The following is a 16,203-nucleotide window of genomic DNA, read 5'->3' as shown; positions in this document are numbered from 1 at the left end:
GGAGAGTTAACCAGGACGTGGCTAGGTTTCTGAGGTCTTATTGCCAGGACCGGCCGGGGGAGTGGGCGGCGTTCGTATCCTGGGCAGAGATGGCCCAGAACTCACTCCACCACTCCTCCACTAACCTTTCTCCCTTTCAATGTGTATTAGGGTATCAGCCAGTTCTGGCTCCATGGCATCAGAGTCAGACCGAGGCTCCTGCGGTGGACAATTGGTTCCGGCATGCGGAGGAAACCTGGGAAGCCGCCCACGTCCACCTTTAACGCCAGAAAGTTGGCGCAGACCGTCACCGCAGTGAGGCCCCGGTGTTCGCACCAGGGGACAGGGTCTGGCTCTCGATCCGAAACCTACCCCTCTGCCTGCCCTGCTGGAAGCTGGATCCGCGGTTTGTGGGGCCGTTTAAAGTCCTGAGGAGAGTGAACGAGGTATGTTATAGGTTACAGCTTCCTCCTGATTACCGCATTAACCCCTCGTTCCATGTGTCTCTCCTCAGGCCAATGGTGGCTGGCCCTCTCCAGGAGGCTGAGGTGTGGGAGGTTCCTCCGCCCCCGGTGGGCATCAAGGGGGCCCCGGCGTACTCCGTTCGATCCATCCTGGATCCGAGACATCGGGCGTTATTAAACTACTCCATTATACCAAGTTCGATTCTCCTGCGCCTGACTTCCCTGCCACCTATACACACGTCGTTGACAAATATGTTTGGAGAAGGGGATTGTAAATATAAATGACAATTGTTTTAGACCCATTTTGTTATTGCTGGAGACAAACGTGAAACCAGTCATATTTCAGCAAACTGAAAAGCATCTTTTCCACAGTGACGTGCGTATACAGTAAATGGCTGCGTTGTTATTCAGAATTGTAATTGTAAGCCTATGGCTTCATAATTTGTTGGGCTCAAATTTGGAGACTCAAGCCAAGGCTGTAGCCTATGGAAACTCGTGGGCACTGGAAGTAGCGCTGAACCTACCAAATGGATTTAAGCACTCTAGAATGTTTTAAATTATATGTGCTGACTTAAAAAAAAATAATACAATTTCTATCATATTAAATATTAGCTACTATTGGTAGTGTCACGGTCGTCATAATGAGGAGACCAAGGCACAGCGTGGTAAGAGTACATAACTCTTTTAATGAAAGAACAAACACTGAACAAAACTATACAAAACAACATAATGAACCGTGAAGCTATAATGAGAAGTGCAGAACAGGCAACTAAACACAGAATAACAACCCACAAAATACCCAAGGAATATGGCTACCTAAATATGGTCCCCAATCAGAGACACTGATAAACAGCTGCCTCTGATTGAGAACCAATCTAGGCAACCATAGACATATAAACCCCTAGACATACAAAAACCCCTGGACATACAAAACTCCCTAGACAATACAAAAACTAAACAAACCACCCTCGTCACACCCTGACCTAACCAAAATAATAAAGAAAACAAAGGTCATGGCGTGACAGGTAGCCACTGTCAGAAATACCCACATAATTATATTTAACTAGGCAAGTCAGTTAAGAACAAATCCTCATTTACAATGACAGCCTACCTGGGAACAGTGGGTTAACTGCCTTGTTCAGGGGCAGAACAACATATTTTGACCTTGTCAGCTCAGGGATTCGATCCAGCAATCTTTCTGTTACTGGCGCAACACTCTAACCACCAAGCTACCTGCCGCCCCGTAGTAACTCTCACTTTAGTGAGAGTGTAGTCAACATTTGCATAATTTCATTAGTTAGAATTGCTAGCAATAGTGGATCATATTAGGCTAACGTATCACAAGTTGGGCAATCATTTGGGGCATGTAGCCCACTTGAATCATTATGGAACGCAGACATTAGATAGCAGTTTAAACCTTGAGCCTGGCACATGACGACTGGACCCGGTTTCATCACAGTTCAATGATTAGTCAGGATTAGGGTAGATTTATAGGTTTATTGTTCATAGGGGCGGCATGGTAGCCTAGTGGTTAGAGCGTTGGTCTAGTACCCGGAAGGTTGCAAGTTCAAATCCCCGAGCTGACAAGGTACAAATCTGTTGTTCTGCCCCTGAACAGGCAGTTAACCCACTGTTCCTAGGTCGTCATTGAAAATAAGAATTTGTTCTTAACTGACTTACCTGGTTAAATAAAAAAATCCTGTATTGTACACTTTTCTCACCTTCCAATATTTCATGGATTGAACAATTGAATATGGCAACTTTTGGCAAACCATTGTATTTTTAATTAATCAATATATTTCATGTGTACAGGCTCACCAACCCTGTTTATGTATGATTCATAAATACTTTCCTAACACTAAATAATCCACAAGATCTGAGTATTTTTAAATGTACCAACTGGTGCTGAAATGGAGACGAATACCCGTTTATTTAGATGGCTTTCTTTCTGTCTGTCTGTCGATAAAATTATAATTAAAAGGTACACTGTATTTACAGGGATGGCTTTAGATAAATGTACTGAAACCCCTATTGAATTCCACTAGAAAATTGGTTTTCAGCAGTTTAATTCAATGTATTCACTTCGCGCACAGCTGCAAAGCCCATTATGCACCTGCATACGGTAAATCTGAATGTCAACTACTGAGAAGTGCTTAAATAAAAACACATAAAAAGGAATAGATTTCCTAAATCTGAATCGGGCCCTAAGCGTCTAAGAGTAGGAGTGCTGATCTAGGATCAGTTGTGCCTTTTTAAAATCATAATGAATAAGATGACATGGACAGGGGGGAAGTTGATCCTAGACCAGCACTCGTAGTCTGAGACACTTTGTGAATACGGAACATTGTTTCTAAGAGCAGGGTCCTCAGCCGTGGTAAAGTGAACTTTCCATCCCAGAGCCTAGTGGCAGAGGAAGTCTGACCATGTTTAGGACTAATAACGGGCCTTCATAGCACGTCTCTTATCTCTTGAGGGACAATTACCATTCCCTTTGCCTTGATCTTGTTTGTTTAACTTGACACAGTGAAGAAAGGGCTGACATTGACCAGAATCCCCTGCATTAATGTGTCTCATGTTCTGCATTCATCATTGTCACCGAGCAGGAGAAGCCTGGCAGTGTCAAGAGGAGAGGAGAGAAGAGGGAGGGAGCACATTTGTGTGTGTGTGTGTGTGTGTGCACTTCACTCTCTCTCTCTCTAACAGACACACACGTATACATGCACGCACTTACACACACACACACACATGCATGCATGTATATGCAGGCATACACATCTATTCAAACCATGAACACTATAGAAAACATAAAAATGTGTATTGTTTTTTAGACTGGACATCTTTTAGGATAGAGAAAACATATATAGAGAGACAAAAAAAATTGTTGCAGGGATTTGGGATTTAAGACATTTTTAACACAAAACACCCAACACAGAAATGATTATAATTGGACAAAATACATATACTGTACCTGCAAGGATTTGTTAAATTCTACAATTTTTATTGAGGTCAACTTCATTCAGAATTTCATGGAGTGTGTCTGCATCTATGTAGACATTGATACTCTGAAACAAAGGAAACATAGTTTAGAGCCGACGTCAGTAGACTGGTGCAGTTGCTGTGTCTCCATCTCAAACACCAGAGCTATGAACCGCACGGGCACATCCCAAATGGCACCCAATTCCCTTCATAGTGCACCACTTTTGACCGGGGCCTATGGGGCTGAAAAGGGTGCCATTTGGGACGCTGCCATGGTCTCATCAAGTCACTTCAGCTACGGCAATATCCCGAGTGACACACATCCAGTATATTCATATCATATCTGAGATGAGGCTTCTTATGAATATGTCACCCCGGTATTTGCTCCCTAGCAACGAAACACATTTCATTTAGATATTGTGTTGACAGAAACTCCCACACAACCCCCACAGCCAACCCACAGCTCAATTAGTAGAGAGAAGAGGGGTCTCTTACAGAGGCCTGTTGCCAGATGAATCTCCATATACAGCTAATCCATACACTTTCAATGGAATGGATGTGAATAGGTTGGGATTAAAGACAGGCACCTACCTTAAATACTCCCGATAGTTATACCCCAGTGGGTTTCAAACCAAACGCTACTTGAATGTTTTCCACAACATGCCGTTCAAACTGCAGGAGCTACTACTAACATCACAACGGCAATCAATGATAATCAACATCTGATCATTCACTTGTGCATGGAACATTCTGTTGTGATTATCACCATTATATCATTTTATAGACCATTTAAAAGTTGTTTTGGGTCCAAAGATTACAATGGCACATTCCATTGCATATGACCATTACCTTATGTTGAAGGGCCTGAATAATGCTTCAAACATCATTTGACAATGCTATGTCAACTAATACTCATAATTAGCCCACCTGCTCCTCATGTCTGAGATCAGTTGGAGGGAGTGCTCCAGAGACAGAGACGGAGTGTCATGGTTACTGAGCTAAAAGAGGATCTTCAGAGCAGCACTGCGTGGCGGCCCACTACTGAATACACACACACACACACACACACACACACACACACACACACACACACACACACACACACACACACACACACACACACACACACACACACACACACACACACACACACACACACACACACACACACACACACACACACACACACACACACACACACACACACACACACACACACACACACACACACACACACACACACTTCAGAAGAGAGAACAAAGAGAAATGCAAAATGAGACTGATGATCGTTCGTTACCTCTAACACCCGCTGAACATCCACGGTGTTGTGAGGAAGCTCTTATTTTCTTTGTCAAACTTCCGGGAAACCTTTTCATATACCTGTTGACAGAAGAAATTAAGTGGTAGGTGGCAGTTAGCGCTGCGCAAGGCTAGACCTCTGAGAGAGACAGGGGAGGAGAAGGGGACAGTAGTGTGGAGGAGTCCTCTCCTCAGCCTGTGTCTTTTTCCCACAAATATAATTTCAGGCTTTATTTAGACTTTAGTTACAAGGGAATACAGAGTCGACTCGGGCTTGAACCCCGGTCACATTTGTGTTGAGAGCAGAGTGTCTGTCTTACTTGTCCACCAGCCTGTCTGTCTTACTTGTCCACAGCAGGAGTGAGGGTGTCGGTCAGCTGCTCGAAGCGAGGCCAATCTCATAGTACACAAACTGTTTGCCTGCAGCTAACTCCTCCTACAGGAAGTACACATAACATGAAGGTGAAGGGCCATTAGAAGACAAGACATTAATCACAGCAGCACCAGCACTACTGACACACATGAGCACACATTCATCACATAGCAGACACTCAGACACTCACATACTGTACAAACAGGTAGGCAGAAATCTACCACGAATACTGTAGCTAGTAGCTACACATGAATCCATAATTACAGTCAAAACAGCGGTCAGTTACCCATAGGTGTGAATTAGTACTTTCACGTTCAATACCGGTTAGCTTTTAGTTTGGCTTGGTCATGGATTGGTAAAGGTGCTCTGAGGAATGCAGACAACAATCACTCCACAACTAGACTAAAGGTTCAGTGGTCCTACTGCAAGGAGTAGAATTAGAGGAAGGGTGAGGCCCCATCTGTATCCATGAGAATCAAACAGTATCCAAGCTCTAGTTAGGTGTTTATCTATTAATAGCCTAATACAAACAAAACCTAGACTGGAATAGAAATATCAACACAATAGCTATTTAGTGGATACCCAAGTAGTGAATGGCTTTTGTTAGATGCATATGATTACAGTGTGAATGTAGTAACAGCACAGAGCAAATCTCACTAATTAACCTATGGTAATAACCAAAGCCAATTAACGGCCTTTTAAAGATCAAACGTATCCGGGTTAACGCGAGGTTGATCAAATGCATGTGCGGGAATATCTGAGCAGGAATATCAGTGGGTGAATGGGAGAGAGATACTGGGAGTGGCAGTCAATAGGATTGTTTTTCACATATCTACTGTACAGTGAATTTTGTAGGAATGGTTTAAGAAGGAAAGACGTGGTGGTTTGAGTGTTGTCTGTGAGATAGGGTTGCGAAATTCCACTAACTTTCCCAAAATTCCCAAGATTACAGGAATCCCGATCGGAAGATTTCCCGGAATCAGAAGGGAATAAGCAAGAAAATCTGTGAATTGATAAATAATATAAACATTTTAAAAAAGTTATCTTTGTAAATTATATCCTAAATAGGACTGGTGGATTTATGTCATGTGTGCAGCTCCAAATAAATATGGAAATGTCTGCTCTACCCATAATTACAAACAACTACAGTACCAGTTAAAAGTTTGGACAAACCTACTCATTCAAGGGTTTTTCTTTATTTTTTACTATTTTCTACATTGTAGAATAATAGTGAAGACATCAAAACTATGAAATAACACATATGGAATCATGTAGTAACCAAAAAAGTGGTAAACAAATCAAAGAATATATTATGTATGAGATTCTTCAAAGTAGCCACCCTCAGCCTTGATGACAGCTTTGCACACTCTTTGCATTCTTTCAACCAGCTGTGGAGAATCTCAAATATAAAATATATATAATTGTTTAACACTTTTTTCCTTACTATTTGGTTACTATGTCTTATTTCCTAGTTTTGATGTCTTCACTATTATTCTACAATGTAGAAAATAGTCAAAAATAAAGAAAATGCCTGGAATGAGTAGGTGTGTCCAAAAAAGTTTTAAAAAACCAATCCCTGACCGGGATTTTCAGAATGTTGGGAATTTTGGAAAAGTTACTGGAATTTTGCAACCCTATCTCACAGACAACACTCCACTCAAACCACCACACCTTTCCTTCTTAACTCATCCCTGCAATATACTGTACAATAGATATGTAAAAAAAAAACTGGTGGTGCAGTTCACCCTCTTTCACTGCCCGCTCCACACCAGCTGTTTTCCCATGATGTCTACAATGCGTGGCAGGACCTCCTCGGCCGCTTACACATTCAGGAAGCCCAGCGACGTGCACCTGACGATCATATCGATGACTGTGCATGAATACTCTGTGATGGCATACTGGATCTGGAAACAATATGGCCGTGGATACATACTCTTTAATGGAATTCTGGAACTAGAAAATATAATGCTTAGTCTATACATGTTCTTAATGCACCTCTCACTCACTTATTCATTGTTCTGCTCTGTTGATTTTAAGTTAACTCTGGTAACGTTTCCTAAATTCCCAGGTTTTCCAGAAATCCCGGTGGGGAATATTGGGAAAACGACCGGGATTATGCCATTTCGGCGACATCGTTGGCCCTCCCTCCGTAGGCAGAGGCCTAACCTAACATAGCAGGCATAAAAGAAAACGCTTGAGCGGAGTTCCTACATCCGTATTTCAGCGGAAAAGGAAGCTAGGTTGAATTAGCTGTATCCATGAAAACCGGATGCATCCGGTTGCTGGCAACTCCGCTAAGCCTAGTGGAGGCCAGATGTTGGGCCACCTGGTCACCACAGACACATTTGCAATTCAGTTCAAATCCAAACAGAATGGGCCAATGGTCCCTGGGAAATCTGTTGCATTTAAATAGCACCTTTTGATATGAGATCAATACGATGTATTAAGAGTCGAGTCACTCATTGGGAGATGGCTGCAGAGGAGACAGCATGATTTGACTATGATACATTATGTGCCAGAACTAAACAAAGAAGAAGTTATTTCAATTCAACCGGATTTGCTACTTTTTTAACTAAAGGTCACATGCTGTCAAAAAATATCAGCATATTGACCTTTTTAAACATTCCGGCAACATCAGGATCATAGACTATGCTTTCTCCCCTCTTCCCCGCTAACGAAGGGTTAAAACTCATTCACACCAAGTCACAAGGGGCTGCAACTCTCCCGGCTTGTCATTTGCAGGTCATTGTACAGTTCATTTGAAGTCTAACATGGCCTGGACTGTCCTGCAGATGTGAGTGTATTATCAGGAGTACAGAGCCTGAGTGATGCAGTGACAGAGAGAGAGCAAGCTGCACTGTTAGCACCTCTAATCTACTCTGCTGAAAGCACCGATGTTTAATTCACTCATCGGGCAAGATGAACACATTGGGATGTCAGGGAATTGATGGCATCATTTTCATTTGACACCAGCTTCCGGGATTGTCTGGACGTATGTATTTAGGGAGCCATGCAATTTAGCTTTACAAATGGACCTGACTACAAATTAATATCATACAATTATGGCAGACCGTACTTTAAAGTTGGCACCTCAATTAATCATTTCAACTAAACTCAGCAAAAAAAGAAACGTCCTCTCACTGTCAACTGCATTTATTCAGCAAACTTAACATGTATAAATATTTGTATGAACATAACAAGATTCAACAACTGAGACATAAACTGAACAAGTTCCACAGACATGTGACCAACAGAAATTGAATAATGTGTCCCAGAACAAAGGGGAGGTCAAAATCAAAAGTAACAGTCAGTATGTGGTGCGGCCACCAGCTGCATTAAGTACTGCAGTGCTTGCTGTGAGATGTTGCCCCACTCTTCCACCAAGGCACCTGCAAGTTCCCAGACATTTATGGGGGGAACGGCCCTAGCCCTCACCCTCCTATCCAACAGGTCCCAGACGTGCTCAATGAGATTGAGATCTGGGCTCTTCGCTGGCTATGGCAGAACACTAACATTCCTGTCATGCAGGAAATCATGCACAGAACGAGCAGTATTGCTGGTGGCATTGTCATGCTGAAGGGTCATGTCAAGATGAGCCTGCAGGAAGGGAACCATATGAGGGAGGAGGATGTCTTCCCTGTAATGCACAGCGTTGAGATTGCCTGCAATGACAACTAGCTCAGTCCGATGATGCTGTGACACACTGCCCCAGACCATGAGGGACCCTCCACCTCCAAATCGATCCCGCTCCAGAGTACAGGCCTCGGTTAAGCGTTCATTCCTTTTCCGATAAACGCGAATCCGACCATCACCCCTGGTGAGACAAAACCACGACTCGTCAGTGAAGAGCACTTTTTGCCAGTCCTGTCTGGTCCAGCGACGGTGGGTTTGTGCCCATTGGCGACATTGTTGCCGGTGATGTCTGGTGAGGACCTGCCTTACAACAGGCCTACAAGCCCTCAGTCCAGCCTCTCTCAGCCTAATGCGGACAGTCTGAGCACTGATGGAGGGATTGTGCGTTCCTGGTGTAACTCGGGCAGTTGTTGTTGCCATCCTGTACCTGTCCCGCAGGTGTGATGTTCGGATGTACCGATCCTGTGCAGGTGTTGTTACACGTGGTCTGCCACTGTGAGGACGATCAGCTGTCCATCCTGTCTCCCTGTAGCGCCTGTAGTAAACCTTAGGCGTCTCACAGTACGGACATTGCAAATTATTGCCCTGGCCACATCTGCAGTCCTCATGCCTCCTTGCAGCATGCCTAAGGCACTGTCGTGTCTTTACTATCATTAACTGAAGACTGATAGTTTTTACCAAAGATTCTCTGTAATTAGTTACTGCGCGATCAACTGATTAATCACGTAACTAATTAACTAGGAAGTCGGGGCACCAAGGAAAAATATTTAGATTACAAAGTAATTTCCTAAAACAACTATTCAGATATTTTATCTGATCAATTAGTCTTCGAATTAATGAATTATTTACTGTACCTCACGTTAGTCTCATTCCAAATGTCGGAAATTGTTGGTTATCTGCACGAACCCAGTCTTCACTATGAGTCATCCATACATCAATTGTCTTAAATCATTTATTTATTACTAACTAAGTAATTCACAGAAATGCATAAACAAACAAACATGGTAAATGTGGTTACATGAAATGATAGGAGAATGTGCCCTAGTGGACTGAACCGGCGTGGTGGCTTGTTAGACAAAAAGGAAAGTGGGGGTCGACTAAGAAGTCACTACAGAGTGATAATTATAACAATTGAAATGCTAATCCTTTACACATGAACGCTCACTCATTCGGGAACAATTGCAATCAATATATATATTTACGCTCAGTGTGTCATCTTGATCGCTGCTGAAAAGTTCATTTATTTTGTAGAATTGTCCGTCTCTCTCCCTCTCTCTCTCAGTTGTGGTTAGAGGGGATTGTTCACAGTGACATTTGTTATAGAATGGATGTTTCGGTGGTTGTCGTTCTTCGCGTTCAATGATGCCGAATTCCTAACTGCAGATTAGTAATCAATATCAAAGACTTGTTCTTATTCTGTCGGTATCGATAGTCTAAGAGTTTAACTACGTGGTATGGTTAAAAGATTCAGCAATGGTCTACAACCTTTGTCCTCTTCCTAATGGAGAAAAACATGGTCTGCAACCTTTAGCCATCTCGTAATTGAGGTAAGCTCGGTCTGCTGATAATTTCTCAAAGTTGGGTTTTATTCGGAATGGCAGAAAAGGGGCTGTCCCAGGAGGCCTGACCCTAACTGGGCTCAGGGGCGGTACTCTGATTTAGTTCAAATCAAAAGGGAATTGTATTTTTCTTCATTAAACAGTCCAAAATCATATTACATAATTATACAAACAGTATCATACTCACTCATTCATCTTATACAACAATTAGATGTAAACCTCATATTTGAGGCTATTATATAAACAGCGTTATGGTAATGTGGCAACACCGTCTCTCATGAGCTTTCCAATTTGTGACAAACGGACCAGTTCGTAGCTGGATTCTTCACCGATCTTTTATACTTTCTCCGGAACATGACATTTGTTCGGTCCTCAAGTTCTGTGAGGTGGAAGGATTTCCTTTGTTCTCCATGAAAGTTTACTCTCTCTCTACTATGTGTCCATGTGGAGATTCTCAGGAATTTACGATGTCTCTCTGACCACAGCACCATAGTTGAAGGAGGAAAGGGGGAGGCAAGGAGAGGGGGATGGGCTTGCTATACCCAAAGAGGCCAACGTCATGACAGCACGTTCACGCAGATGAGCATTGACCCTGGGCATCTTTCTTTTGGTGTTTTTCAGAGTCAGTAGAAAGGCCTCTTTTAGTGTCCTAAGTTTTCAAAACTGTGACCTTAATTGACTACTGTCTGTAAGCTGTTAGTGTCTTAACGACCATTCCACAGATGCATGTCCATTAAGCATGGGAAACAGTGTTTAAACCCTTTACACTGAAGATCTGTGAAGTTATTTGGATTTTTACTAATTATCTTTCAAAGAAAGGGTCCTGAAAAATGGAATTCTACTCAAGGTTTACTTAAGGTTGCCAATTCCGTTTTCCAGAAATCATGGTTGGAGGATTCTGGATTTTCTGCTTATTCCTTCCTGATATTGGGCATCTTCCATATGGGATTTATGGAACACCTGGGAATTTTAGGAAGTTATTAGAATTTTGCAACCGTGCAGCTGCTAGTTGTTGTGCCCACCTCCACCTTCATCCCGTAGTCCTGTACCAAGCGGCTGTACATGGTAGGACTCCAGTCTTTAGCTCCCTCTAGCATCAGTCCCACTGTCTTACTGGGGCCAGCAGAAAGGTTATGGACCTTGACTGCAGCATCCTAGACAATGATTTAAATGGTGTTATTACCACACTACCAATAATAGACTTGTGTTAATATGGTGTTATTACCACACTACCTGTATTATACTTGTGTTAATATTGCGTTATTACCACACTACCTGTAATAGACATGTGTTAATATTGTGTTATTACCACACTACCTGTAATAGACTTGAGTTAATATTGTGTTATTACCACACAACCTATAATAGACTTGTGTAAATATGGTGTTAGTACCACACTACCTGTAATAGACTTGTGTTAGTATTGTGTTATTACCACACTACCTGTAATAGACTTGAGTTAAAGGGTGTATATGAAACAAGGGGTTAGGGATAAGGAAACCCTTCACCAGGCACCATATTATTGTTATTCAGTTTATTTATTAACATTGAATAGCAAAAAAAAACAAACACACAATTTGAATTTTAAACCAAGGGTTTGCAATACTTTTGAAAGTTCTCGACGTTTGGCGTTCTGAAACAATGGACTTTGACATCACTCGAGGAACCAGTCAATCAACTGCAGCATATTACTATACCAGAGACCATAGAAATAACCGTGAAAAGGGTAAATAGTTCTCATGAAATCGATAGGACATTGCCCAATGCCAGAATTTAAGATGGAATTGCCTATTCATTCATATAGGTATCTGATTCTAGAAATAAAAATAAATCTCTTTTATGAGCGTCCACATATGCGACAGGCCTATATGATCAATGACTTGTGCTTCACATTTGCAACGTTGATCATGCAATGCATGCATGCAAAGTCGGGAGCTAAATTGGTGGATAAGTTGACCTACTTTATTGGATATTAATCACAGTTGAAAAATTCATCATAAACTAATTTATGCCTGCTGGAACATGACAGACAGCCAAAGTTGGACTACCTCTTTTTGAACTACATATTGCTAGGTATTGATAGATTGAAATGGTCATAGCATTTCTGTTGTCAATACTGCGCCCACAATACAGTAGCCTAAAGCTCGAGTCTATAACAAGTAGCATCCGGCCCTTCAATCATTAGAATGGCACATTAGATTAGCAGTTTCTGAAATCGACATATCTGCATCTAGATATTCATTACAGTAGCTAGCTAGCTAAACTAGCGAGTGCTTTGTTAATTTTATTAGAAGTAGCCTACGTTTTGAGAGGTGGAAATGAACGCACATATAGCCCAGGTTCCCAGTGGTCCTGTGGGCTGCCAACTCCTCTATCTCTCGGCCTTGTTCGTGCTCTGTGCTGTCCCTCCAATAGCGGCTGAAATAATAGTCAGAGGAGGTTTCTAGGCAGAGACCATGTCATGTTTTCTAAGATGAGATCTTGTTAGCAAGCGACAATTTTTTAAATTTGAATTATGCTCAAGTATAGGTAAATATAAAACAAATAAAAAGAATATACTTCAAATATGAGATGTACTTTTCTAGAATATCTGAAGTATACTATGCAGTTGAAGAAGGAAGTTTACATACACCTTGGCCAAATACATTTAAACTCTGTTTTTCACAATTCCTGACATTTAATCATACTAACAATTCCCTGTCTTAGGTCTGTTAAGATCACCACTTTATTATAAGAATGTGAAATGTCAGAATAATAGCAGAGAGAATGATTTCTTTCAGCTTTTATTTCTTTCACCACATTCCCAGTGGGTCAGACGTTTACATACACTCAATTAGTATTTGGTAGCATTACCTTTAAATTGTTTAATTTGGGTCAAATGTTTTGGGTAGCCTTCCACAAGTTCCCCACAGTAAGTTGGGTGAATTATGGCCCATTACTCCTGACAAAGCTGGTGTAACTGAGTCATGTTTGTAGGCCTCCTTGCTCACACACGCTTTTTCAGTTCTGCCCAAATATTTTCTTTAGGATTGAGGTCAGAGCTTTGTGATGGCCACTCCAATACCTTGACTTTGTTGTCCTTAAGCCATTTTGCCACAACTTTGGAAGTATGTCCATTTGGAAGACCCATTTGGTACCAAGCTTTAACTTCCTGACTGATGTCTTGAGATGTTGCTTCAATATATCCACATAATTTCACCCTCCTCATGATGCCATCTATTTTGTGAAGTGCACCAGTCCCTCCTGCAGCAAAGCACTCCCACAACATGATGCTGCCACCTTCATGCTTCACGGTTGGGATTGTGTTCTTCGGCTTGCAAGCTGCCTCCAAACATAGCAATGGTCATTATGACCAAACAGTTCTATTTTTGTTTGATCAAACCAGAGGACATTTCTCCAAAAAGTCTTTGTCCCCATGTGCAGTTGCAAACCGTAGTCTGGCTTTTTTTTATGGCGGTTTTGGAGCAGTGGCTTCTTCCTTGCTGAGCAGCCTTTTAGGTTATGTTCATATGGGACTCGTTTTACTGTAGGTATAGATAATTTTGTACATGTTTCCTCCAGCATCTTCACAAGGTCCTTTGCTGTTGTTCTGGGATTGATTTGCAGTTTTCATACGAAAGTACGTTCATCTCTAGGAGACAGAATGCGTCTCCTTCCTGAGCGGTATGACGGCTGCGTGGTCCCATGGTGTTCATACTTGCGTACTATTGTTTGTACAGATGAAGGTGGTACCTTCAGGTATTTGGAAATTGCTCCCAAGGATGAACCAGACTTGTGGAGTTCTACAATTTATTTTCTGAGGTCTTGGCTGATTTCTTTTGATTTTCCAATGATGTCAAGCAATGAGGCACTGAGTTTGAAGGTAGGCCTTGACATACAGTGGGGAGAACAAGTATTTGATACACTGCCGATTTTGCAGGTTTTCCTACTTACAAAGCATGTAGAGGTCTGTAATTTTTATAATAGGTACACTTCAACTGTGAGAGACAGAATCTAAAACAAAAATCCAGAAAATCACATTGTATGATTTTTAAGTAATTAATTTGCAATTAATTTGCACCTCCAATTGACTCAAATTATGTCAATTAGCCTATCAGAAGCTTCTAAAGCCATGACATCATTTTCTGGAATTTTCCAAGCTGTTTAAAGGCACAGACAACTTAGTGTATGTAAACCTCTGACCCACTGGAATTGTGACACAGGGAATTATACGTGAATTAATCTGTCTGTGAACAATTGTTGGACAAGTACATGCACAAAGTAGATGTCCTAACCGACTTGCCAAAACTATAGTTTGTTAAGAGGAAATTTGTGGAGTGGTTGAAAAACTAGTTTTCCTGTTCAGAAGAGTGCAGAGAAAATTTGACAATAGCTAGGTTTACATTTTCACGTGAATATTTTAAAATCTGCATAAACAATCTGTACATTTTCCCACTAGAGATGTGTTTCCATCAAACTTACTTTTTTTAGGATAAAAGATTGCGCGTGATGATGTAGTGCACATAAAAAAAAGTTGTACCTTTAAATTCCCATGTACCGAACAGTAGCAGTGTGTGGGTAAAATCACTGGGGAAGCCAATCCAGCAAAAAGCCACACTACAACCAATGTGTTGTGATTATTGCATTGTTTGCTCTACAACCGGTCAGCTCATGTGCCTTGACACCGTGATACTGTATATAGCCCTAAGGCTGAGATAAACAATAAGACAATAAGTAGCAGAATACACATTTGTTTCATTTCAAAACTGGAGAGCAACATCTGTCCATTCAAGTACCACAATAGCATATTGCATGTAACAAACAGTTACGTGACCTACAGCATGGTCAAGCAAGGCAATGGTTCCGATATTTTTGGACCACTAAACAACTAATGATTTAGAACCACAGAGAGTTGCCGCAAATCACAAAGAAAACAGGAGCTGCCTCCACTTTTCCAGCACCATTTCAACTTCATCATCTAATCACCTCTGCCATGACAACTACTGTCAAAGATATCATAACGATTTAGTCCAATCAGCTTAAGCTAAATATTATCTTGCTGTCCATGCTTCTGATTTGTGTGTGTGTGTGTGTCCGTGGTGTGTGTGCGTGCAAGCAGAAAAAAACATGTTGACTCACCCTACTTGTAGAGAAACGCCAATGCCATCATCGTCTTCACGTTGCCTAAACGGTCTATGACTCTCTCATACAGTACACACTTTTTTGTTTTTGTTGTCCTCGGCTACCTGGCTAGAATACTTGCTTGCTAGCCTAACTTCCTTTCATGGGCAATGATGTGCCAGGTCAGCTAGTTAACATTTGCATACTACATCTAGCTACATGTTAAACTTCCATTCTCTCAGGCCAGGGACACAATGTATATGGTTGGAACAGAATCGTCATAATAATTATTGGCCAGTACAGAGAATTAAGTAAAACCATAAGGCCAAATCCGAATCTCCATCCATGGCATATTTAGGGATGCTTTTAGCTAGCTAGCTAGCCACCGGAGGACAACAACAACTAGATGCAACAATTCAAGTTTTGTTCTGTTATGTTAACAATATTAAAGTGGCATTATTGAAAGTGGCTTCGTTTAAAGGGACTAGTGATCTATTTATTAAAGTGTCCAGTGATTGAGCCTCAATGCAGCATATACATGTGATATGAGTAATGTAAGATATGTAACATTATTAAAGTCACATTATTTAAAGTTGCATTATTTAAAGTGACTAGTGATCCATTTATTAAAGTGTCCAGTGATTGGGTCTCAGTGTAGGCAGCAGCCTCTCTGAGTTAGTAATGGCTATTTAACAGACTGATGGCCTTGAGATAGAAGCTGTTTTTCAATCTCTCGGTCCCAGCTTTGATGCACCTGTACTGACCTCGTCTTCTGGATGATAGCGGTCTGAACAGGCAGTGGCTCGGGTGGTTGTTGTCC

General features: G+C 41.6%; 1 pseudogene; it reads right to left on the bottom strand.

The window, feature by feature from the left end:
* Positions 1 to 3,035: 3,035 nt before the first annotated feature.
* The window catches only part of LOC115108326 (glycerol-3-phosphate dehydrogenase, mitochondrial-like), a 38,053-nt pseudogene continuing 24,885 nt past the window's right edge, over positions 3,036 to 16,203 (bottom strand).

The sequence above is a fragment of the Oncorhynchus nerka genome, linkage group LG3 (assembly GCF_034236695.1).
Source record: "Oncorhynchus nerka isolate Pitt River linkage group LG3, Oner_Uvic_2.0, whole genome shotgun sequence".
Classification (NCBI taxonomy): Eukaryota; Metazoa; Chordata; class Actinopteri; order Salmoniformes; family Salmonidae; genus Oncorhynchus; species Oncorhynchus nerka.
The sequence above is the reverse complement of the archived record's forward strand: the minus strand, read 5'-3'. Positions and strand labels throughout refer to the sequence as shown.